This window comes from Gallinula chloropus (assembly GCF_964237585.1).
Source record: "Gallinula chloropus genome assembly, chromosome: 5".
Taxonomy (NCBI): domain Eukaryota; kingdom Metazoa; phylum Chordata; class Aves; order Gruiformes; family Rallidae; genus Gallinula; species Gallinula chloropus.
Genome location: NC_140090.1, coordinates 1,445,360 through 1,468,912, shown reverse-complemented (window position 1 = coordinate 1,468,912; position 23,553 = coordinate 1,445,360). Strand labels below are relative to the sequence as shown.

The 23,553-nt window shown below is 52.3% G+C and overlaps 2 long non-coding RNA genes across 2 annotated transcripts; both read left to right on the top strand.

Annotated features, from left to right (window-relative positions):
- The first annotated feature begins 877 nt into the window (after positions 1–877).
- LOC311192789 lies at positions 878–12,867 on the top strand. Its single transcript, XR_014617356.1, has 5 exons — positions 878–939; positions 2,878–2,999; positions 4,426–4,537; positions 10,512–10,586; positions 12,762–12,867. It is a non-coding gene; the product is annotated as an uncharacterized lncRNA (long non-coding RNA).
- LOC311192790 lies at positions 12,866–18,849 on the top strand. Its single transcript, XR_014617357.1, has 3 exons — positions 12,866–12,929; positions 17,703–17,766; positions 18,459–18,849. It is a non-coding gene; the product is annotated as an uncharacterized lncRNA (long non-coding RNA).
- The last annotated feature ends 4,704 nt before the right edge of the window (positions 18,850–23,553 follow it).

The window sequence follows — 23,553 nt, the reverse complement described above, 5'->3', positions numbered from 1 at the left end:
GCGGCAGCAACAAGGAGCGGGCGGATGGATGGATGGAGAAGGCCCCGCGCCGGGAGAAGGGCGGCGGCGGCGGGGAAGGGAGGAAGCCGGAGAGCAGAGGCGGCCGGCCGGGGCGGAGGGGAGCGCGGGGAGGCCTGGCGGAGGCTTCCCCCGGCGGGAGCAGGCCGCTGCCGGCGGGACCCGAGGCGCAGGCCCGGCGGGCCGCGGAGCTGGCGCGCGGGGGGAAGTAGCCGCGGCGGGTCGGAGCGGAGGGAACGCTGGGAGGCGGTCACGTGGGCGAGGGGAGGGGGGCGGGCCCGAGAGGAGCCGGGCGGTACCACGAACGCCTGAAGGGGGGGGGGGGGGCGGGGAGAGGAAGACGAACGCATCGCTTTCATCGCTTCTCCCTTATACTGACCGAGAGGTGGCATCCTCTCTCTCCACAGCCCCCCTCCCTTTCTCTGTGGTACGCGCCGGCTCGGAGGTTCGGCCTTATTGGCTGTATCACCCCCCCTCTTCCCCCCCATCCCTTCGCGCGTTGGTATGTGCTGAGCGGGGTAGCGGCGCCTCGTCTGTCTCCCCCCCTTAGACCGGCGGTGGTAGGTGCCGCCTGAGGAGGGGGGAGCGGGACGTGTTCGCTGGCGGCTGCTGAGGAGGGGTCGGGCCTCTCCTCCCGCCCCGTTCGGGGGCAGAGCTGGGCGGGAGGAGAGGCCCGACCCCTCCTCAGCGAGGGGGGAGGAAGCTCCCGCCCCCTCTGAGGCGGGGAAGCGCTTCCCGCCCCGGGGCTGAGGTAGGCCTCTCCGGGCCTAGTGCCTCCAGGCCGGCCTCGGCCTCTTAGGCCGCGGTGGGCAGGATGCGGCCTGAGGGGTGGGTGGTAGCGACCCCCTTTCCCGCGGGCTGGGGCCTTCCGCGGCCTGTGGGGGCTTTGGGACGCGGCGGAGCTCCTGCCCCCGGCAGTGTGTAAGTGTTTCCCCCCCTCTCACAGAAAGGGAGGAGGGTGCTGCCTGAAACGGCAGTCGCTGGTGTTTAGGGTGTCTGGGGGTGCTGGTGGAGCAGCTCTGCAGGCTGAGACAGTGAGGGATGTGCAGCCTGGAGAAGAGAAGGCTCTGGTGAGACCGTGCAGCACCTTCCAGACCCTGAAGGGGTTACAGGAAAGGTGGGGGGCACTGTTTACAAGGGCACAGAGTGATAGGGTGAGGGGGAACGGGTTTAAATTGGAAAGGGGTAGGTTGAAATTGGATATTAGGAAAAAAATTCTTCCCTCTGAGAGTGGTGAGGCCCTGGCACAGGGTGCCCAGGAGGTGGTGGCTGCCCCATCCTTGGAGGTGCCCAAGGCCTTGAGCAGCCTGGGCTGGTGAGAGGTGTCCCTGCCCGTTGCAGGGGGGTGGAACTTTGTGATCTTTGAGGTCCCTTCCAGCCCTGGCCATTCTATGTTCAGGTAGTTGAAAAGTCTCACCAAAGCTAGGTGAAATTAGGGCTTCTTCAGAAGCTGAAACCTTTACCCTTTCCAAGAAGATTTGTGAAAGAAGCCTGAGAGGTTTTATTCTTTTTTTAGGGATCATGTTCTGCTGCCTCAAATTCTGTCATGGGGTCTGTGCTGTGTTTTTATTAAATCCATTTTTTTATGAATAAGAAGGTTTTTAAAATACAGTTCTAGATAGTGTAATGGATGTGGGTAGGGATTCAAAGTAACCACCCAACCCCAGACTGGTGTGGGTGGGCAGGGCCCTCAGGTCTCCCCCAGTACCACCCCTGCCACGGGCAGGAACAGCCTCCACTAGCCCAGGGTACCCAAAGCCCAACCAGCCTGGCTGTGAATGCTTAATTCATCTTAATTAAAAGCCACTGCCCCTTGCTTTTTTATTTAGATAATATAAGCTGAGTTTGCTAGAGCCTGGCTTGAGCCAACAGACTATGGAAAACATGAGTTTCATGCTTTCCTCATGTCTTCTCTTACCTGCCCTCTGCACTGCTCCAGAACCTGCCTTTACACTTCAGACCTGGTCCCTCTACCCCATCAGTTTGTGGTCAGATTTGGTGCTGGAAATGGTGAGAGAAGAGGGGGAGGAACTGAAAGGAGGGCTGAACATTAACCCAGTGTTAAAAACTGCCTGTAACTTCAGCTGAGAATAACATGTAACTCTTGGTGTTCAATAAAATGGTAAAAAAAAAGTCAAACTGTTGGGGTTGGGTGGTTTTTTTTGCATGTGGTATGTGGCTAGAGCTGTGTAAGGACAGACACACCTACTGGAAAGTGTGGTGGGGAGGAGTTGATTGTATTGAGACAAAAGTTGTACAGCAGGGGTCAATCTTTTTACCTACCTGTGTACATGCAGTGTCAGCTGGATGGGTTATTGAGTTTCTAAATAGAGCTGGGCACAGTCTGTGGTGGTTGGTAGCTTTTCAAAGTCGGTTGTGAACGTGGCCCTGCAGGTGTAGCGTGCTGGGGGTGGTTTGGTCCTGCAAACAAGTGTGCTGGCTTCTCAAGGGGAAGGGTTCTGGACACATGTCCTGCTCCTGCTGCTTACCAACTCCCTTCAGTAGGAGTCTCAAGTTCCATGTGATGATTAACAGGATCCCTTTACCATGTGAGCCCATGGGGATCCAGAGTTCCACCCTGTGTGAGCCTACAACAGGATCATCCTACTGTAGGGGCACAGCTGTGCTGAACTTGGGGGTGTGGGTAGAAGCTGTTCCTAGTTAGACCACTGCCTTTCCTCTCTGCCCAATGCCCCCATCAAGTCAGCTCGTTATCCCTTAATTAGGAGCAGCACTTGGGTATGTCAGAGCTCAATTAGCTGTGTGTGAAACACACAGATTACTTTAAAACTCTCTAAATATGAAATGCCACATTCAGGAGGAAAGAGTACTAATTAGTCTTAATTTCTCTGGGTTTAGGTGAGAGTCACTAATTAAGTTCTCAGCTGAATAAGGTATTAAGTTCTCAACTGGTTGTCCAAGGTGAGCTGAGTGCTGTGTGGGAGAGCAGAGCAGTGTGTGCAGCCCTCAGATTCCTCCAGGTAAGCATTATCTTCACACTTTCAGCTGGCTCCTGTAGGCAAGTTATTAAAAAAGCTAATTAGATTAAGCAAATTGTCAGCTCTGTGTGTTGAAGGGGACAAAGGCAGGAGGGAAATGATACTTGCACCACGTTCCTTGCTTCTCAATTCCAGTGCCTCTTTCTATTAAGCTTCAGCTGTCCTTTTGTGAAGAAACACACTGAATTTGCTGAGGCTGTTGTTAGCTTTTGCCAGGACCAAAAGCAGGAATAATAATAATAATAATAATATAGAAAACCCATGGCCTTGCTTTACTGTTTTATAGGTCCTGTGGGATTTAGTCTGGGTGCTCCTGCTCTGGCAGGGGGGTTGGATACATGATCTTTCGAGGTCTCATCCACCTCCTGATGTTCTGGGGTTTAGGATGTGATTCTGAATGTGCTTGTAAGTGCAAAACTCTGTCTGCCAGTCACTGCTACTTCCTCAAACTGAACTGTAAGTTTGAAGTGATTATTTTTAGTGTGGCCAGCAGGTCTGGGGAGGGGATTGTGCCCCTGGACTGGGCACTGGGGAGGCTGCATCTGGAGTGCTGGGTCCAGTTCTGGGCTCCTCAGCATCAGAAGGACAGGGAGGTCCTGGAGCGAGTGCAGAGAAGGGCAACCAGGCTGGGGAAGGGGCTGGAGGGCAAATCCTCTGAGGAGCAGCTGAGGGAGCTGGGGGTGTTGAGCCTGGAGAAGAGGAGGCTGAGGGGAGCCCTTCTCCCCACCTCCCCTGCCCTGCCAGGAGGGTGCAGAGAGGTGGGCGATGGTCTCTGCAGCCAGGGGACAGGAGATGGGACAAGGGGCAGTGGGCTCAAGTTGGAGCCCAGGGAGTTCCCCCCCAATGTGGGGAAGAACTTCTTCCCAGTGAGGGTGAGGGAGCCCTGGGACAGGCTGCCCAGGGGGTGTGGAGTCTCCTTCTCTGGGGAGATTCCAGCCCCGTCTGGACACCGCCCTGTGTGCCCTGTCCTAGGGACCCTGCTTGGGCAGGGGGTTGGACCCCAGGGGCTCTGGAGGCCCCTTCCAACCCCTGGAATTCATAACTCTTCCTAGCTGGTGTTCTCTAGAAGATGCTGTCTGAGCAGCTGTGAAGATGCAGACGTTACCTGAGGTGTGTCTGTGTGCCCAGCAAGGTGCCTGGGCTCTGCTGGGGGTTTGTTACCTTGAAGCAGCAGCTCCCAACAGACAGGACACCATCCCCTGTCCACTGTCCTAATGCACTTTCTTCTGCAGGAAAGATGTTTGGGTTTAAAGTTCTGGAAAAGCCACTTTCAGACATGGTTTCATGGAGGTGTTTTCTTCACTTGTTCTTAGAAGGGAGGAGGCAAGCAGTGCTGTGAGCAGAGGGCAAAAAGTTCTACAGACTTGTGCTTGTGAATTAATTCCAGGATGATTTCTCTGTTTTCTAGGGAGGGTTGAACTGTGTCCTTTGCAAAGGCAACAAGTTGTGTCACAATTACACCATAGAAACCCCTACCAGTCTGTGCTCAGAGATGGAATCATATCCTAGAGACCACAGAGGTAAGAGTTCTGCAAGAAACACAGCCCTTAACTGATCTCTTGCTTGAAAACATCTTGCAAAGCTGAGCAGTTGGTTGGGACAGAGCCAGCTGTGTTCCAGCTGTTGTGTGTTCTCATTGCTGGGCTCTGCAGAGGGCCTGCAGGCAGGTTTCCTCCTTTGCTGATTGCAGGGATACACTATATTCACCAGACAGCTTAATGAGCTTAATGAGGGCTATGATTTGGCTTGTGCTAGAGTTGTCTGTGTGGGCTGCCAGAATAGCTGGGAGCCTTTGCAATGGTTTAAGAAGTGGTTATGTTTGAGTTTTAGTTTTACTTTCAGAGGAGAGTCAGGAAGTCCTGTTGCTCAGTGGCTGTTAAAGCCCAGCAGTTAATGTGTAGGGCTGTTACAGTGTATCACAGATTTAGGAGCAGGATTTTGTGATTATTTATTATTCAGGTGATTATTGCAGAAATGTGCATTATTTAAAGTATGATGCACTCATTAAAGTTGGGCAAACTACTCTTGTTTTTAGAGGAAATGGGTCTAATATGAATGTACAGCTCAAATTCTGTGTGTAATCAGGCAACCTTAATACTAAAAATGCTGCCTGTGAACTCACTTCAATATATAGGTACTTCAATAAATAAATTATAGATACTTCAGTGAAGTGGGAGAAGAGGCTGGAGGAGTGGTAAAGGAGGAAAAATTCCAAATAATTCATGGTCCTGTTTTCATAGGATCACAGCATCACAGGGGTGGGAAGGGACCCCCAGAGCCCATGGGGTCCAACCCCCTGCCCAAGCAGGGTCCCTAGGGCAGGGCACACAGGGCGCTGTCCAGACGGGGCTGGAATCTCTCCAGAGAAGGAGACTCCACACCCCCTGGGCAGCCTGTCCCAGGGCTCCCTCACCCTCACTGGCAAGAAGTTCTTCCCCACACTGGGGGGGAACTCCCTGGGCTCCAACTTGAGCCCATGGCCCCTTGTCCTGTCCCCACAGACACTGAGCAGAGGCTGCCCATGGCCCCCTGTGTCCCACCCTTCAGCTCTTGATCCCCATTGATCAGATCCCCTCTCAGGCTCTTCTCTCCAGGCTGAACAGCCCCAGCTCACTCAGCCTTTCCTCACAGGGGAGATGCTCCAGGCCCTTCAGCATCTCTGTCCCTCCTCTGGACTCTCTCCAGGAGATCCCTGGCTGTCTGATCCCAGGGAGCCCAGCACTTCCCACAACACTCCAGGTGGGGCCTGAGCAGGGCAGAGCAGGGGGGGGTTGTGCCATTGCAACATGGAATGGAGCTGTGGTGCAGGTTGGTTGGGAAGGTGCAGCTGTGGGGGCAGCTGGTGCAGCTGTAGTGGAGTGAAGGACTGAGGAGCCTGAGTGCAGTGTGAGCTGAACTTAACCATGGTGTAGTGAGAGTGAGGATTTAGTCAGAACTCAAAAACTGGTGCTGTCTTCTTGGTGCTGCCATGTGTAAGGACTTCTTTTCCTACCTAAACAACTTTCCCTGAGATGATGTACTGCTAAACCAAGAGTCAATACCCAACAGCTGTGCTCAAGAGCTTGTGGAACTCACTTCTAGAGGGGTCTAGAGGAAAAAAGCTCAGACCTGCTGCCACAGTGAGCATTAGTTTATTTGTCAGAGTGATGTCATGGTTATCTTGCTGCTGCTGCTGCTACGTAACAACTGGAACTGGAGTGTACTTCCTACAGCTGCAAATGCTTTTCCTTCTCCTGAGTTACACTGTGTCTCATGTGTTACTTGTCTTCCTGTTTGAAGAGAGTAGATACCCAGGGAGATTTCATTTTTGTATAATAACATCTGATCTCCACCCACTCTGTTGTTGCCCAGCACTGTTGATATTGCACTCTGAGGGTACCTACAGTGAAACCCATTTTCCTGCAGCCAAACATGAGCTCCTTGAGTGGAGATGCAGAACCAGTGAGCTTTGAGCTGTGGCTGCTCCTTAGCACCACACTGCAGATCATAAGCACCCAACTGGAACCAGCCTCCCAGGGCTGCTCCCCAGTTTGGGGGCAGCACAAGCTTAAACTTTCTGTCTAAAGTAAACAATAAATTGCTCTCAGATGCTCTGTAGGTGCCTGCTAGACAGCTGTGGTTTGGGAGCCAGCACAGCAGTCTGTGGTGTGGCCAGCAGAGTGAGGGCTTGTACATGCTATGAGCTTCGAGGCTGGGCTGGAAAAGCAGATGTAAGGGAAGCTTCCAGCCTGTCTGCCTCAGGAGTCAGTCGATAAACCAGGAGCAGCTTGTTAAGGGAAACAGGAAACAACACTTGTAAGGGTTTGCTTTGGTTTGGTTTTAATTTGAGAGGGCTGTTTAGCATTCTGTCCTGCTTCATACACACTGGTGAAGTCTTTTCAACTGTTGGTGTGTGAAGCCAAGAGCAAGCAGGACTGAAAGGCAGGGTTGCCTTAGCAACTAGAGCCTGAGTTTCTGGAGAGATGATAGTTACTGGCTTCTAGCACATCCAGTTAAGGAAATCTCTCTGGACATTAAGAAAACCAAGCCCAAAACCAGGTGAAATCAGACTCTGCATGAAGCTAGTTATGGGTTTGGTTTGCTGCTGCAGCTGATTGTTCCACAAGGGGTGTGCTTGAACTGATACAGAAGGAGGTATTTTTTCTCCATTAGAGTTTCATAAGTTATTCAAGCATTGAATTGATTTTTTTATATATATATATCTGTTTGGGATTTTTTAAAATATGTTTTGATGTTGTGGTTTTGGGGGGTTTTATTTTGGTTTTGGGGGGGTTTATTTTGGTTTTGGGGGGTTTATTTTGGTTTTGAGGGGTTTTATTTTAGGTTTGGGGGTTTATTTGTTTGGGGGTTTATTTGTTTGGTGGGTTTTTTAATTCTTTCCTTGCAAGGAGTCCCAGGGAAGTCTGATCTATTCCAGGCAGATCACCCTAGTCTCCTTTGAAAAGCACTGTAGGGAGCTTTTCCCCACATTCCACACACATTCTTTGCAGCTTATTTCTTCCTCTGAATAATTTCATTTAGTTTTCACTCTTCATGAGCAATGCATTCAGATTTTCCAGCAGTGTCCTTACAACCTGTGGGATGGTATTTGAGGCTGGGTGCTATATTACCATGGCATGTTACTGTGACTGTGTTCTGCTTCCACCTGCACTGGCATCATGGAAAACAGCAGACCTGGAGCAGGATGGATCCAGAGGGGGTGGTGGGGGAGGGAAAGTAATGTTTTTTCCCCAAAAAAAGCCTCAAGCTGAGAGTGAACAGGGTGTTCTTTCCAGGGAGCACTTTGTGTGAGGGGTGTCAGAGGAAACAGAACAGGAATGTCTCCAGAAGTGAGATGTTTGTACAGAGAGAGTGGTGAGGGGCTGGAAGGGGCTGCCCAGAGAGGGGGTGGGTGCCCCGTCCCTGGGGGTGTTCAAGGCCAGGTTGGCTGGGGCCCTGGGCAACCTTGTGTAGCTCCAGGCCTGGAGGTTGGTGTCCCTGCCTGTGGCAGGGGGTTGGAGCTCTGTGATCCTTGGGGTCCCTTCCCACCCAGACCAGTCTGGGATTCTGGGATTCTATGTCTGCTTTAGGGGGGCTGAAATTTCTTTGAGCATCTTGGCTCTGGAAGCTTCTCGAGATTCCTGAGGGGATTTAGGAATTTCTGGGGAGACCAGCTGAATTCCAACACCTCTGTCAGCTCAGGAGGAGGAGAGTTGAGCTATCAGGTGCTGTGAGGTGCAGTACAACCTAAACCCAGTGCCAAATGAAGGATGAGAGGCAGTTGTGCCAAAGACAAGGCACAATGCAAAGCCCAAGTGTCTGATAATTAAGGAAAAAAAGTGGCTTTCCCCTCAGGGAGCTGCTCACAGCTCCTGTGTGGTGTGTGCCCAGGGGAATTCTCACTCCCAGCCAGGCAATTTGTGTGTCTGCAGGTCTTGTAACTGTTGGACTTCTTCCACATGATTTGCTTTCCAGTGGAATGCTGGTTAGATTTGATGCAAGGGACTCATTAGTGAGTCTGATAAAGCTAATAAAGGGATTCTGTGCTAAATGATTGCATCTCCCACTTTATTGTGTTCATATGCTGGTTTGTTTCATACAAGTCATGCCATGAAGCATAGCGCAGCGATGCTCCTTGCTTGATCCTGCTGCTGGATAGCTGATGAATTCATGGATTTAAGACAAATAATCCGTATTTCATTACTAGCAAGTGCTAGAAATAAAAATGTACTCTGGACTATTGGTTGAAAAACAAATCCTGAAGTCATAAGAGAGGATTAAAGTTGGGGAAAAAAAAAACATCTCTCAAGAGAAATGTTAAAAACCTAAGAGAGTAATGACATCTGCTTAATAGCATCCAGCCCTCTCAGCCAACAGTTAGAACCTTTGAAGCCTTTAGATACTGGAAATAAAAGCAGGGAGGGGGGGGAATGTGAGAAAAATCAGAATAAAATAGCAGCCTGGGTTATCTGCAAATGTTATTTTCTACATGGGAAAGCTTTGAAGCCCGTCTGAAATGTGTTCTAAAGAGACTAATGAAGCTAAAGATAAAAGCACAGGGATAAAGCTTTAAAGGGCAATAGAGCTGCATTTAAATCACAAACAGGGGGAGCAGGAGGCAGATAAATCTTCTAATGCCTGGGCATTCTCCCTGGGTCTGAAGGAGGCTGCTGTCACTTCCGGCACCTGTCTGCAGGAAGGCTTTTGGAGCTGAGAGGAACAATGCCAGCCTTTCAAGTGAATGTCAAGTGTGATGGAGAAGTCAGAGCAGGACCTCAAACGGCTGCTGGGAAATAGCCATGGAAATGCAGCTCACTCCATACCCAAGCGTGGCCTTTCCCTCTGGGAGGCAAATGAAGGTTTTTAATAACCTTCCTGAATACCTTTTTATTTTCTTCTCTTTCTGGTTTGGGTTTTGTGGGGTTTTTTTTGTTGTTTCTTTCTTCCCCCAGCTGTGCTGTCATCAGCACCTGATTGCAGTTCTGGGGTTCACTTCTTAGGGAAACCTCTTAATGCATCTAGAAAGGAGTCAGGGGTGTTGTGATCCGGGGTGTTGTGATCCAGGGTGTTGTCTCTGTGGGTAATGGTCTGCTGGGATTTTAAGCTGAAAAATCAGGGTAAGTGGAGCTGTGCCACACAGAAGAGTGTTGGTCATCAGGCTTCTGCTGAAAATGCATTGCCTTGTTTCTGATGCTCCTGGCTTGACATGGAATGAGTATTCTCCATGTAAGAGAATCAAACATACTATGAATAGAATCATGGAATCACAGAACAGTTAAATTTCTAATGGGTCACAGCAAGTAGGCTTTTCCATCTGTAATGCTCCTGCATAAAAATGAGCTTAATCTTATTGGGAGTTTTATTCAGTCCCTGGGATGGTCCTGGACCGTGACAGTCACTGTGAGCATCGCTGGCTGCGGCAGAGGTTCAGTGAATCCATTAAAGTTGTGAAGTTGGTGGGTTGGTGTTTCCTAAAGGGGATACCACCCAGCAGGAGGGGCTGCTTGGGGTGCTCTGGCTGCATCCTCTGGTGTGGGCAGCCTCTGCTCAGTGTCTGTGGGGACAGGACAAGGGGCGATGGGCTCAAGTTGGAGCACAGGGAGTTCCCCCCCAATGTGGGGAAGAACTTCTTCCCAGTGAGGGTGAGGGAGCCCTGGGACAGGCTGCCCAGGGGGTGTGGAGTCTCCTTCTCTGGAGAGATTCCAGCCCCTGTCCTAGGGACCCTGCTTGGGCAGGGGGTTGGACCCCATGGGCTCTGGGGGTCCCTTCCCACCCCTGTGATTCTGTGATTAGGTGGTTGATCTGGAAAAGGAGCTTTGTTGGAAAGCAGCAGCATGAAGTTGGGGGCAAGGGAGGGGCGGGGGGGGGATTGCCCTGCTCTCCAAAGAGCACGTGGGATTTTTCATCAGGGGTTGGCCAGCAGTACCTTTCCCTCACACCTCATCCCACCCAGAAGGCTGTTGCAGTTAGATATCCTGCCTGTTTCTCACCTGAGCTACACCTGGTGCTTTGCAGGGTAACCATGAACCCGTGTCCATGGAAGGGCCGCTCTTCAACGCTGCGAACACAGAGCAGCCACCCGCACAGCAGGTATGTCCTGACTGACAGCTTAGAGTCAGAACACATAACCCCCCATTGTGCTAACACACAGCCTGTGGTACTTCACACTGGGGTTTGGTGCCTGTTACACAGAGCAGTCAGACAAGGTCTGTCCTGTTCCTCCTCCAGCTGTCGACGTGGTGGGTGGGAGAGCAAACAGCTGCTCCCGTTTCCAGCCTCCTGTAACCACCACTAATGGAAGAGTTAGAAAGAAAGTTAGAAAGAAAGGTGTTCTGAGGTCGATGAGATTTTGCAGAGCCTGGTCCAGTCATTTCAGAGGATGCTTCTATTGAACAGAATGCAGCTGGAAACAGCAGGACTGTTGCCAGAGCACAGCCCTGCCTTGATGGTGGGGAAGAGCAGGGCTGCTGCTGGGAGGCAGGCAGTGGTGCTCCCAGAAGAGAAGGGGACAGACCTCCTCCTGGGGCGTGTGGGGCTCACCAGTGAGTGCTGTGAGCTGAACTGGAGTGTACTGGGAGTAGTGGCCTGCATGGTGTTTCCCCATCTGTGAAGTACACAAGCAGAGTGCTTGGACCCTGTCACAGTGAGACTCTGAGGTTGGTCTGTGGCTGCATTGGAGACACAGAATCACCAGGTTGGGAAAGCCCTTTAAGACTGAGTCCAACCATCCCTGGCCTGTGCTGACCCATATCCCTGAGCACCTCATCTACACAGCCCATCACAGAATCCTAGAATGGCTTGGGTTGGAAGGGACAACAAGGATCATAGAGCTCCAACCCCCCTGCCACAGCCCCATCCCTGACATGGAGCCTTGCACCGGTCCTCCTGAGCAGAGCCTCATCCTCACTGCAGCTTAAAGCTTTTCCTTACCACTCAGCCTTATAGAAATCACAGCATCACAGGGGTTGGAAGGGACCTGGAGAGCTCCTCAGGTCCAACCCCCTGCCAAAGCAGCTCCCCAGCTCGTATTGCACCACAAAGAGTCAGACTGGTCCAGCTCCATGTCACTGACACAGTGTGAGGGGAGGTTGTGCAGTCGTGCCAGGGTGGTGTTACCCCTTCCAGCTGCTTTCTCAGTCCTTTGGGGCTGGAAGTGTGATCTTTCAGCCCCAGTCCCTCCACACAGCCTCATCCCCCTGGCCGTGGCTGAAATGTCTTCAGGATTTTGCAGATGACTCACTGTTCCTGTATTATTCGGTGTGTGAAATCATCCTCTCCCCTTCCTAGAGAACATGCAACATCCACTGGGGATTTTTAAAGTTTATTTTTAGCTTTTCCAAATAATTCCCAGATTTGGATTAAATTTCCCTCTACGTAGCAGTTCCCAGCAGTTGGTGTATGCTGCACGTCTGCCGCTGAAACCCCTGACCTACAAACACTGTGTTAGAACACCCTGAGCAATGAGTTATTCAGATGCTCAAACACATACTGGAGATGCCAGAGTGGCTCTGGAAATCCAGACTGAGCTTTTGATCCCATCGGTCCTCCCCTTCTGGCACTTGGCCTGTGCTACAGCCGGGGAAAGTCTCTGGGAGGCCAAGGAACACCCTGAGAATCACAGAGTCACAGGTTGGAAAAGCCCTTTAAGCTCCTGGAGTCCAACCATCCCTGTCCTGTGCTGACCCAGCTCCCTGAGCACCTCATCTCCCCTCTGTTAAACACCCCCAGGGCTGGGGACTCAGCCCCCTCCCTGGGCAGCCTGTGCCACAGCCCCACAACTCTGCCAGGGAAGAACTTTGCCCTCCCAGCTGAGGGAATGTGAGTCCCCATCCCTGGAGGGGCTCAGAGCACGTGTGGCTGTGGCACTCCAGGATGTGGGTTAGTTGCCAGGGTGGTGTTGGACAGACGGTTGGACTTGGTGACCTTAGAGATCTTTTCCAGCCTTAGGGATTTGATATCAATGTAATTCTATTGCCAAATTTTATTATACCAACTGTAGATTGCTAAACCAAGCTCATACACACATCCATCACCAATCAGCCTTCTGTCAGTGCTGGCTTCGCTCACCCCAGGGCCTAGGGAAGGTCTCCCAGTTGCAACATTGATCTTTCTGCTGGTTTACTGGCTTTGATAGAATCACACTGGTTGGAAGGGGCCTCCAGATGCTCCCTTCCCCACAGCATCATTTGCTGCTGGAGCAGCTGAAGTCTTCCAAAAACCAGGTTTGCTCGGGCTACAAAATGATTGTGTTCTGCTTTTACCCAGTGGCAAAGTGGCTGAGTCTGGTCTGGCAGCTCCCTGCTCCCTTTGGTCTGAATTCCAGCAGCGCTGCCCCTGGTTCCGGATGCAGAACTGGTGAGAGATTAAAAATGGGATCCAGGCATCTGCATACCTTCCTGGCATCCATGGCAACAACCTCCCAGCTGCAATTAGGTAGGCTCAGGAGACAATAAGGGTGTTTGTCATGCTAAAAGGGACAAATAATGACAAATAGCTGCCTTTTTAATAACGCTCCCCCCACCCCAAGTCTGGATTTCTGCTGGATTCATATTCATGATTTATATCTAGATACATGTTATCTTGCAGGTTGGTGGGGTTGTTTTCAGACACTCATCTTTTACACCTCTTGACATCTACTCAGGGTTATTTCCCAAGCAGAATTTCCTAAGATGTACACCCAAAGCCTCCTCATCTCCTTGAGGGATAAAGCCCTGGCCTGCTTTCAGTGTGAGCTGCCTGTGAAGTGTTTGAACTCAACAGCAGGTGCCAATATCAGTGGTCATTTCTCTCCATCATTTTGAAGAAGCCTGAGTCTTGCCCACTGAGCGGGGCAGATGTGATTGTCACAGTCACTGTGCTCTGAATTGAGCTAAAACCCCTGAGGAAGATCAGGGAGCTTGGCAGCAAAGGTTGCTGTGAATCCCCTGTCCTCGTTACTCCTCTGTCATTAGTGCCCCCTGATTGCCCTGCCCTCAGCAGGACCAACCTGGGCACTGGCTGAGACGCTGCCCTGGCCAGCAGGGATGGTGAGCACAGAGTGGAGCTCTGATCCCAGGGAGTGGGGATAATGGGGCTTTTTCAAAGACATTTTCCTTTTCTGGCCTCTTTTTCTCTGGGAAAGCAGAGAGGGCTGGGATCATAGAATCACAGACTGGTCTGGGTTGGAAGGGAGGTCCCTTCCCACCCCTGTGATTCTGTGATTTCCACCATAAATGACATTTATGTGTTGAATTCTGGGATGACTGAAACCCAGCAAGCAACTGTCACCGAGCCATCTAGGTGTGAAAAACACCAGCAGTGTTTGCCCCAGGAAAGTCCTTACTGTCCCTATCAAAACCTCTGGTGCAGTCTGCTTCTGATGCCTAATTGAAAGGGGCCACTCTCCACCCCCACCATCTTAATGCCAGCCTGGGTTACTGATCTGGGCAGCAGGAGAAGGGCAGGAGATGCCCACAGGGAGGATCCCCACCTCCAGGTAACTCATTTGAGTTGTTAAAGGGCTTTTCTGCTAATTTGGAAACATGGAATTCAGCAGCACTTTGATAATCACAGCTCTGCTTTACTGAGGACTCCCCTTTTCATTACAGAGCCCATGGTTTAGGTGGACAGCACGTCAAACTTTGCCCTGAGTCGTTTTGCTTGCCTCATTTTCTGCTTTTGGGTTTTTCCTGTTCCCTACAAATGTGCTTCACATTTTACTGTCCAACTGGATATTCGGTGGTGTTTGACTTGTGGCTTTGTAATTTCATTCTGTTTAGCTTCTCCTGAGGAAACTCCACAAAGATTAACCACAGATTTTATAAGAATTAAATTTTAGGGCCTTTGCAACTGCACTAGGTAAAATTAAGACACCCAGATGTAGGTTTCTTTTGCCAAGGACTGCAGCCAAGCCTGTGAGGAAATTGCTCCATAATAAATCTTCATCGTTTCCTCCTGGTACCCACAGCAGCAGGAAGAGGGAGTTAGTGAGAAAATCCAGTTCTTGGTGCATTACCTGATGTTGTTGTCTATGTGAAGCAAAGGAATAAACAACTCCTGATGGTGATCATAGAGTCACAGAATCAGAGAATCCCAGAGTGGGCTGGGCTGGGAGGGACCCCAAGGAGCACAGAGCTCCAACCCCCTGCCACAGGCAGGGACACCAACCTCCAGGCCTGGAGCTACACAAGGTTGCCCAGGGCCCCAGCCAACCTGGCCTTGAACACCCCCAGGGATGGGGCACCCACCCCCTCTCTGGGCAGCCCCTTCCAGCCCCTCACCACTCTCTCTGAAAAGAACTGCCCCCAATACCTCATCTCCCCCTTCCCTCCTCCAGCTTCACTCCATCCCCTTGTCCTGCCAGTCTCTGCCCTTTAACAAGCCCATTCCCCTCCTGTTCCTGGGGTCCCTTCAGGGACGGGGAGGCTGCAGTGAGGTCCCCCCACAGCCTTCTCTTCTCCAGGCTGACCCAGCCCAGCTCCCTCAGCCTCTCTCCATGGGGAGCTGCTCCAGCCCTCTGAGCATCTCTGTGGCTCCTCTGACCCCTCTCCAACAGCCCCACATCTTCCTTGTGTTGGGCCCCAGCTCTGGACACAGGACTCCAGCTGGGGATGGGAGGGCAGAGCAGAGAGGGACAATCCCCTCCCTGTCCCTGCTGCCCCCCCTCTGCTGATGGAGCCCAGGATCCCATCGCCCTTCCCAGCTGCAGGAGCCACTGCTGCTCATGTGGAGTTTCTCATCCCCCATCACACCCAGGTCCTTCTCGCTCTCCAGGAGCTCTTCTCCCAGTCTGTATCTATATCTGGGATTCCTCCACCCCAAGTGCAACACCCAACACTTGGCAGTGTTGAACCTCATGAGGTTCCCCCGGGCCCACAGTGATCTCTCCTCTGAGTAGTTTTTTCCCAGGAATGAGTGATGGGGTTTCCTCCAGTCATTTGATAATGTTCCAGTGAGTTATGGAGGCATTAAGATGTGCATCATCTACCTGTAAAGAGAGATTGATTTTGGAGCCTTTATTTTCTCCACGGCCCAAAAACTCTCTGTACATACTAAACGAGTCCTGTTAATGGGAACCCTTTGGGGAACTGGTTTTATCCTGCACATGTCACTGAGTGTAACTGTGGTCCTGCTTAGCTGACAGTGTGTGGTACTTCTGAGGTCCTTAGTGGAACATCATGGGCAATGCTCTCATGCCATTCAAACAAACAGCAGAATTCCCAGGCACTTCCACAGCTGCCACACTTTTTCTATATCCAGCAGTTTCTGGGGTGGGTTTTTCCCCAAAACCCTGGAGATTCATGAATCTCCAGTGGGTTAGCCTGGAGGTGCTATCAGTAAAGCTGTCCATCAGGAGGGATCAATCCCAACCACGCTCAGAGCCTTCTTCTCAAGGAGCATTTGGACTCTCCTGTTGGTGACTTAGGCATCCAGCTAGATATGAATGCTTCCTCATGCAGCCTGATAATTAACACATAGTGCAATTATCTCGCAGGCATCTCCTGCTGTCACCTTTCAGCAGCCAGGCAGTGAAGCACTACAGCTGGGGTGTTCAGTGGAGATATGCTGAGCACCTCCCCTGTGTTATCAGCCAAACCGGCCTCAAACCTGATGCAAATGCAGAAGAGGTTCCTTGGCACATCACCAGGGGAGATGAGAAGTGCCACAAGCACGGCCGTGTCCTTCAGCAGTCCCTGCCCACAGCTGCTGCTTCTCACCTCAGTCTGCTGGGATTATTTTGTCCCTTCTATATTTACCCCTCGTCCTCCTGCGCTCTGTGGGATTGCTCAGGCATCTTCCCCTCAGCTCTGAGTGACCAGCCCCCCATTGTGCCAGTCTGGGGCTGGCAGCTGAGCAAAGCAAGACCTGCTTGGAATAGGCAGCCAGGAAATGAGCACCCCCAGCCCTGCCTGTCTGTCCCCCAGCTCAGTGAGAAAGGATAACCATCCTCCTCCTCTGAGCCTTCAGTGTTCAGCGCTACATCCCATACTCCTTGTGACATGATTGTGCCTAGGGACATGATTTCTGAGGGGCCCTGCTTTGGCAGGGGGTTGGACCCGATGATCTCCTGAGGTCCCTTCCAACCCCTGTGATCTGTGACTCTGTGAGGAGAAAGCAGACCCTCTGTTCTCTGACCCAGCAGACGTGTCCCACCTCAGCAGCTGAGCAAACCCAGAGCGCTGCCAGCGCACAGGCACACCCAGCAATTCGTTAGGCAAAGCCTCATCAAACCCTCTCTGAGGCGTTTCTGATGCCTCATTTCCATCAGAAAGGCAGCCCTGCAGCTACGTGAGGGATCGTAGCTTGCCTTCTTGATTGTTCTCTGTAGGACTTCACAACCCTGGGAACATCCACTTCTGTCATCATGATGACACCGAGCCTTTTCATCACGCGGTCTGCAGGGCCTGTGGTGTTACTTATCTTAAACAGCCCACTGCCAAAAGATATCGGATAGTTTCTGCTGTATTTATGTTGGGAAGACAATGAAATCAAAGGAAGTGAATCACAGAATCACAGTCACAGGGGTTGGAAGGGCCCCCCAGAGCCCCTGGGGTCCAACCCCCTGCCCAAGCAGGGTCCCTAGGACAGGGCACACAGGGCGGTGTCCAGACGGGGCTGGAATCTCTCCAGAGAAGGAGACTCCACACCCCCTGGGCAGCCTGTCCCAGGGCTCCCTCACCCTCACTGGCAAGAAGTTCTTCCCCACACTGGGGGGGAACTCCCTGTGCTCCAACTTGAGCCCATCGCCCCTTGTCCTGTCCCCACAGACACTGAGCAGAGGCTGCCCATGTTCCCCTGTGTCCCACACTTGAGGTGAAATGGATCTGGTTTAAATGAGAATTGAATTTAGGTTTGTCACAGGCTTGTTTTCTAACAAATGTAACTGGTGTTTACAGTTGTGTAGGGCATCAAGATGACTATAACACAGAACTCCCTGGGTGCTCTCCATTGCCTCCAAGGGTCCTGCTGCTCGAGGGCTGTGTCTGCAGAGCTTTGGAGCTGGGCTGAGGATGTGGGGCACGTCCATCCGAGCAGAGCACAGAGCACAGACCACCTGTGAAAACAATGGACAGCGATGAGGAGATCCATTATACCAGCAGTTGGGAGGCCCAGGGTGGAGATCCACAAATCTTGACTTGTAGATAGAAATGTGGGAATTCCCACATCCCAGAGAATTTGGTGGTAGCATCTGTCTTCCCTCACTGGGATTGTTTAATCTGATTTGAGTTGCAGAGAGCAGCTTGCAGCCTGGAGGTGACGGATGCTGGGAGAGCCGGGCTCGAACCTCTGGGTAAGAGTGATGTCTGTGAAGTACAGCTGTGTGAGAAGCAGCAGCTGGGAGAAGGTCCCCAGGTTCCTCTGCAGCCCAATGTTCAGGGCATCATGCTGGCATGGCAGAGCTCTGTTCTGTCTCTGCAGAATGGGGCTTAGAAATGTGGGTGGTGGAATGTAAGAGGCTGCTGGGACAACAGGGATTTGGGTCCATGTTTCTCTGTCTCTGCCATCCTTCCTTGTTAGAGTAGCTCAGCATACACCAGTGAGTAAGGATTTGGGTGCAAGGTACTGGCAGAACTCAGGCTGTCACTTTTCCTACAAACATTTTTCACAGGGAGATGTGTTTTCCCTTCCCTCCTTGCCTATTTTCCCTTTCCATCTCCTTCCAAGCTGTCAGAAGGCCCCTCTGTGTGATACTCACTAGAGAAGGCAGATGAATAGCATCCTGTCATCTCCCTTATTGCAGTGGATGGAGATGTTTTGCTCACACTGCTGCTAAACCTGTTGGTGATTCAGTCAGAACTGCAAATGGTTACGGGCACAAATGTACAGATAATCCCTTTGCTGATGAATATCCCCTGGAAAGTGGTTTATCTACAAATTAGGAGCCTGTGCTACAAAGAGAGAGCACTCTCCCAGTCAAATCTGGGCTTTATTTGAAGATTATCTAAGGAATAAAACAGCTTCTCTGTTGCCTGTGTTTAACAGTTCACATCTGGAGCAGCGGGGCTGTCTGGAGAGCGGGGCTGTGGTTCACTGCTCGGCGTCACCTGTCAGCACGTCGTGTCCTGAATTAAACCAGCAGCTGCAAGTCCCATCTTCAAGGACAGTCCTGGTGCTGGGGATGAGTTTCTTGTCACTTGGCTGGTTTTCACGTCCAGGTGGTCAGAAGATGCAGCGAGTCAACCAGGGGAGCATCTGCTGCACCACGAGCTGTGGCGTCCTCTGCCCCTGCTGCGTGTCCAGCCTCAGGTCTCACCCACCCTCTGGTACCAGCACAGAGCTGCTCTCTGAGTTCACCTCAGCCACGCTGCCAGCTTCTGGAGCCAGGGAATTCATCAAGGTGGTGCCAGTTTCATTCAGTAGGACTTGTGCACCATACAGATACCAGGTGTGTGAGACCAGAGGCCCTGAGCTCACCCCAGCCCCGCGTGGTACCCAGGACTGGTGGGGCTGAGAGCACAGCCACTGTCACCAGCACTTCCATCACAGGGAATCATAGAATCCCAGACTGGTCTGGGTTGGGAGGGACCCCAAGGATCACAGAGCTCCAACCCCCTGCCACAGGCAGGGACACCAACCTCCAGGCCTGGAGCTACACAAGGTTGCCCAGGGCCCCAGCCAACCTGGCCCTGAACACCCCCAGGGATGGGGCACCCACCCCCTCTCTGGGCAGCCCCTTCCAGCCCCTCACCACTCTCTCTGTAAAAAATGTCCCCCTAATATCTCATCTCACCCTTCCCTCCTTCAGCTTTAATCCATCCCCCTTGTCTTGCCATTATCTGCCCTTTTAACAAGTTGATTCCCCTTGATTCATCTTCAGGGGGACATGAGATGCTGCATCAGGAGAGCCCACCCATGGGTGAGTCTTCATGCTGCCTTTTATTACAATGGCAAGGAAGCTGAAGAGCCCCAGTGATGAGACCTCTTTGGCTGTTCCACAACGAGTTTAAATTCTTCACTGATTGGAAACTCTTGGAATGAGGTCCAGAAAGTGCAGCTTGGCTGGACTTCCCATGGCTGAATCCAAGAGTGTGATCCAAGAAACCTGACGGATGCTGTGGAGGTGCCATAAGCAAGTGCCTGAGGATCACACCTCCAAGTTCTGCTGTTGGATGCAGCCAGACCAGCCTGAGCACTTCAGCTCTTTGCCTCCCCTGAAGGTGGCTGACCTTCAGAAGACTAATAGACCCAGATCACAAGGGGTGGTTTGGCCAGGCTGGCACCTACAGCCTGAACCCTGCTTCAGGTGATGGTGGCTGCAACAGCTGTTTGTCTGTCACCAGCCTAAAAGGTGTAAGAGTCAAAGACAACAGCAGAGCCCACTGTGGGGCCAGATCCTGGGCATGGAGCAGGCTGCCATCCCCCTGCCCTCTGGCCCCAAGCAGCCTTTCCTGGGGAGCTGGTGGTAAAGCTGGTCCTCCTCCTTAGTCCTCAGGAGGGTGTTTCCTGATTGAAGATCTTCACTGCTGTGTCCCATGGTTTGCTTTTGGTCTCCTTGGTCCTTGTCCCTCTCTGGGGAAGTTCTGAATGTGCTCCTCACATCCCATGGTCCCTGTGTGCACATCCTAGGGCAGCAGAATGAGTTGTCACCAGATGTGCAGCATCTGTGGCAGCCAAGGACTTGCTTTGCCCAGGCAGAGGTTTCAGCTCCTGCCAGGTGTCGGTGCCACCACTCACAGAAGAGCAACAAACACCGAGCTGGCAGCTGCCTCCCCTTAGACAAGGACCAAGGGCTGGGGCTGTGTCTGGGAGAAGGGGGGGTTGGGGCTCTTGGCTACGTCCCAGCTCTGGAGGAGGACAAAGACAAATAACATCCTGCACAGTATTCGCTCCCTGATTAGTGCTGGGATGTTAATTGCTGGTGAGGTGTTCATGGCTGAGCACACACCGTGGTGCTGCGCTCACGAGTCAGGATGAGGGGTCTGAAGGAGAAGGATGGGCTCAGGCAGCCCCCAAGCCCACCCCAGCCCCAAGGGAAGAGGTGACAGCTCTCACAGGTATGGCCCCAGGCTCTTCCCAGGTGTGCTACCTCCCCTTTTCCCAAAGCCCAGCGAAAACACGCCTGAAGATCTCATGGACCTAACAAAAATGCCCTTAAACTGCTTTAGCACCAAAATTGCTGAGCCCCATGGGGCAGGAGGAGCCCCCATGGGGCAGGAGGAGCCCCCAGCTGGGAGTGTTGGGGCTGGGGGGAGAGGCTGGACTCTCTGCCCTTGATGCAGAGCCCTGGTCCTGCCAGGGGAGGTTGAGGGTGTTGTGCTTGGAGCAGGGGTAGCTCTGCTAACGGCACATGAAGGAACTGGGGCTGGCCTGGCTGCGCTGGGATTTCCTTCCTGCAGCCCGAGGGTCTGAGGAACGCTCTGTGCAGGCACCCTGCTGGGATTTCTGGTTGGGAAGCAGCAGCACAGACACCCTGGGTGACAGTGAAGCCTTGATTTCACTCTGAGTGGAAACCCCCTCCAAACCAACACAAGGGCTGCGGGGGCCAAGCTGGTCTGTCGGCAGCATGAGGAGCGTGTGGCACCCTTACTGTGCTCAGGGCAGAAACCAGGACCCTGCTCTGTCCCCTGAAGAGCTGTATCAAAACCAAGAGAAATTAAAGCCTGGCAGAACAATTTCAGGCCTCTCTGAGTGATTCAATTAGCATTTGGCTGTGAAAAGCCCTTCTTGTAAGCAGGCTGTGTGCCTGGCAGGGGACTGTCTAAGTGCTTGCCCTGGTTGCAGGGCCCTTTCCCCCAGAGCCCCATTATCATCGTGCTTTGTGAGCTGTGGGACTGACGTGCTCCCGGTGCCTCTGCACAGCCTGGCTCCTGCCCACGGGCTCCACGGTGGAAGCAAAGGCTTCAGTTAATGCTGGGCATGTGCTTGTAACCTGCAGCTCTGGCCTGAGTGACTTAATGCACAGCTACACCTTTACACCAGGGTGTGATGTACACACGGCCTGTGGAGATACTGTAGTATATGATATACCCCGACCCGGCACGGCACGGCTGCTGCACCGGGCACAGCACCGGGTCTTTGTCCCAGGGCCCGGTTCCCAGTGATGGGGGAGTTCCCTCCCAGTAGCCAAACTGGCTAACGGGGTAGCCATGCCTGCAGCTTGCTGCCATGGGGCCATGGAGGGAACGCCTGGTTGGTCTCCACAGGTCACACCAGCGACACGAGTGACATGATGTGCTGAGCAACTGCTGCAGGACTTACAGAAGAGTGTCCCTCACCCCAGGAAGTAGCATTATGGTCTGGATCAGCTTACGACTGTGCTTCTCCACCTGTAGCCTTTTCACTGCTGGCTTTTAAGGAGCTGCTTGGCCTGGGTTTCATGTCACTTCCCTCACACCCAGCTGGGAAGCACTGAGCCTGTTGTCACCGCCCCAGAGAAGTGATTATTTCCCATTAGTTATTAACGGCGCCGGGATTTGCCGCTGCCTCGTAGTGCTGCCTGTTCCCAGCACTGTCTCCTTGGGCTTTGGGCTATCACATACAAATTACTAGTCTTGATCAAAGTCCAAACCCCTTCTTAATGAATTACTGAGTGCTTGGGGCAGCTCTGCACCACGAACGGGCACGGGGAACATGACATCTCAGGCAAAACTTAACGAAAGGGCGCGACACGACTCCCAGGGCTGCAGGCTGAATACTCCCACTTCTATTTCAATAGCAGAGAGTGCAGCTTTGGATTATTGATTGGATTTTCTTTTCTTTCTTGCAGCTCTCCCACTAAATTGAAAGAATAAAATCTGGAGAGCTGCCTTGGCATCTAGCAGAGAGCTGAACGCCGAAGAAACTCTCTGAATAATGTATTGCTGCTTCCCTGACTGATGCCCTTAATACAACTTCCCTGCTCTCCAGCACGCTGAGCGGCTCTCTTGAAATATTACCCTGCACAACTGAGTGTGTGAGGGCACAACATCCTGGCTGGGAGTCAGAAGAGCCTCTCAGCTGCCCCGTTGAGTCACTGCAGTATCTTGGCACAGCTGCCTGACCTCCCTCCTGCACCCTCTGCAATTGGGGACCCTGGGATGAGAAGTGCTGAGTACCAATGTTAAGCTCTCAGTGCCAATATTAACCTCTCAGTGCCCGGGGCTGTTGGTCTCAACATTTTTCTTGTATATGGGGCAGTATTTTCTAAGAACTGACCTTTTTGGTTGCATTACATGTCACAGCATTGTCAATTCTCTGGGTGCCCATCAGCTGATTTAGGGAGAATTGCTTTTTGCTTTTTGGTTTTGGCTCTTTGCAGCATCCCAGACCAGGGTCTGGACGAACATCCCACTGCAGCCAGACTCCTCACTGATCACCTTTGGACAGTTCCCAGGTTTCACTCTGCTTTACTAATGAGCCTTCCTTCTAGAGGTTGTACTTTACTACCCTGTGGGAGCCACCAGTGCTTTGCTTGTTTCCACATGTACATGTTGGCATTCAGAGCTCTCCAACCCTGTCTAGAGATGTGTGTCTTTGTGGTGCCAAGGCAGCTGTTACCAGTACGTTACTCACACCTTCTTGTAAATGTCTTCACAATAAAGATATAAACTAACCTAGGAGAAAGTATTAAGATATAAAATACTCCAGGCCCTAAATGCTCTCTACCTGGATCTGACCAGTAACGTGCCCTGTGTAAGTGCTGCATTGCTGTCAGCTGGTGGGAAGGGATGCCAGTTTACACCAGGGAGGGATCCCACCTTCTTGGGACAGTAACTTTGTGTCAGAGGCTCTTTTACTTCCAGGATTTCAAGTCTGGGATTTATGATGTTAATCACAGAATCATAGAATCACAGACTCACAGGGGCTGGAAGGGACCCCCAGAGCCCCTGGGGTCCAACCCCCTGCCCAAGCAGGGTCCCTAGGACAGGGCACACAGGGCGGTGTCCAGACGGGGCTGGAATCTCTCCAGAGAAGGAGACTCCACACCCCCTGGGCAGCCTGTCCCAGGGCTCCCTCACCCTCACTGGCAAGAAGTTCTTCCCCACATTGGGGGGGAACTCCCTGTGCTCCAACTTGAGCCCATCGCCCCTTGTCCTGTCCCCACAGACACTGAGCAGAGGCTGCCCATGGCCCCCTGTGTCCCACCCTTCAGCTCTTG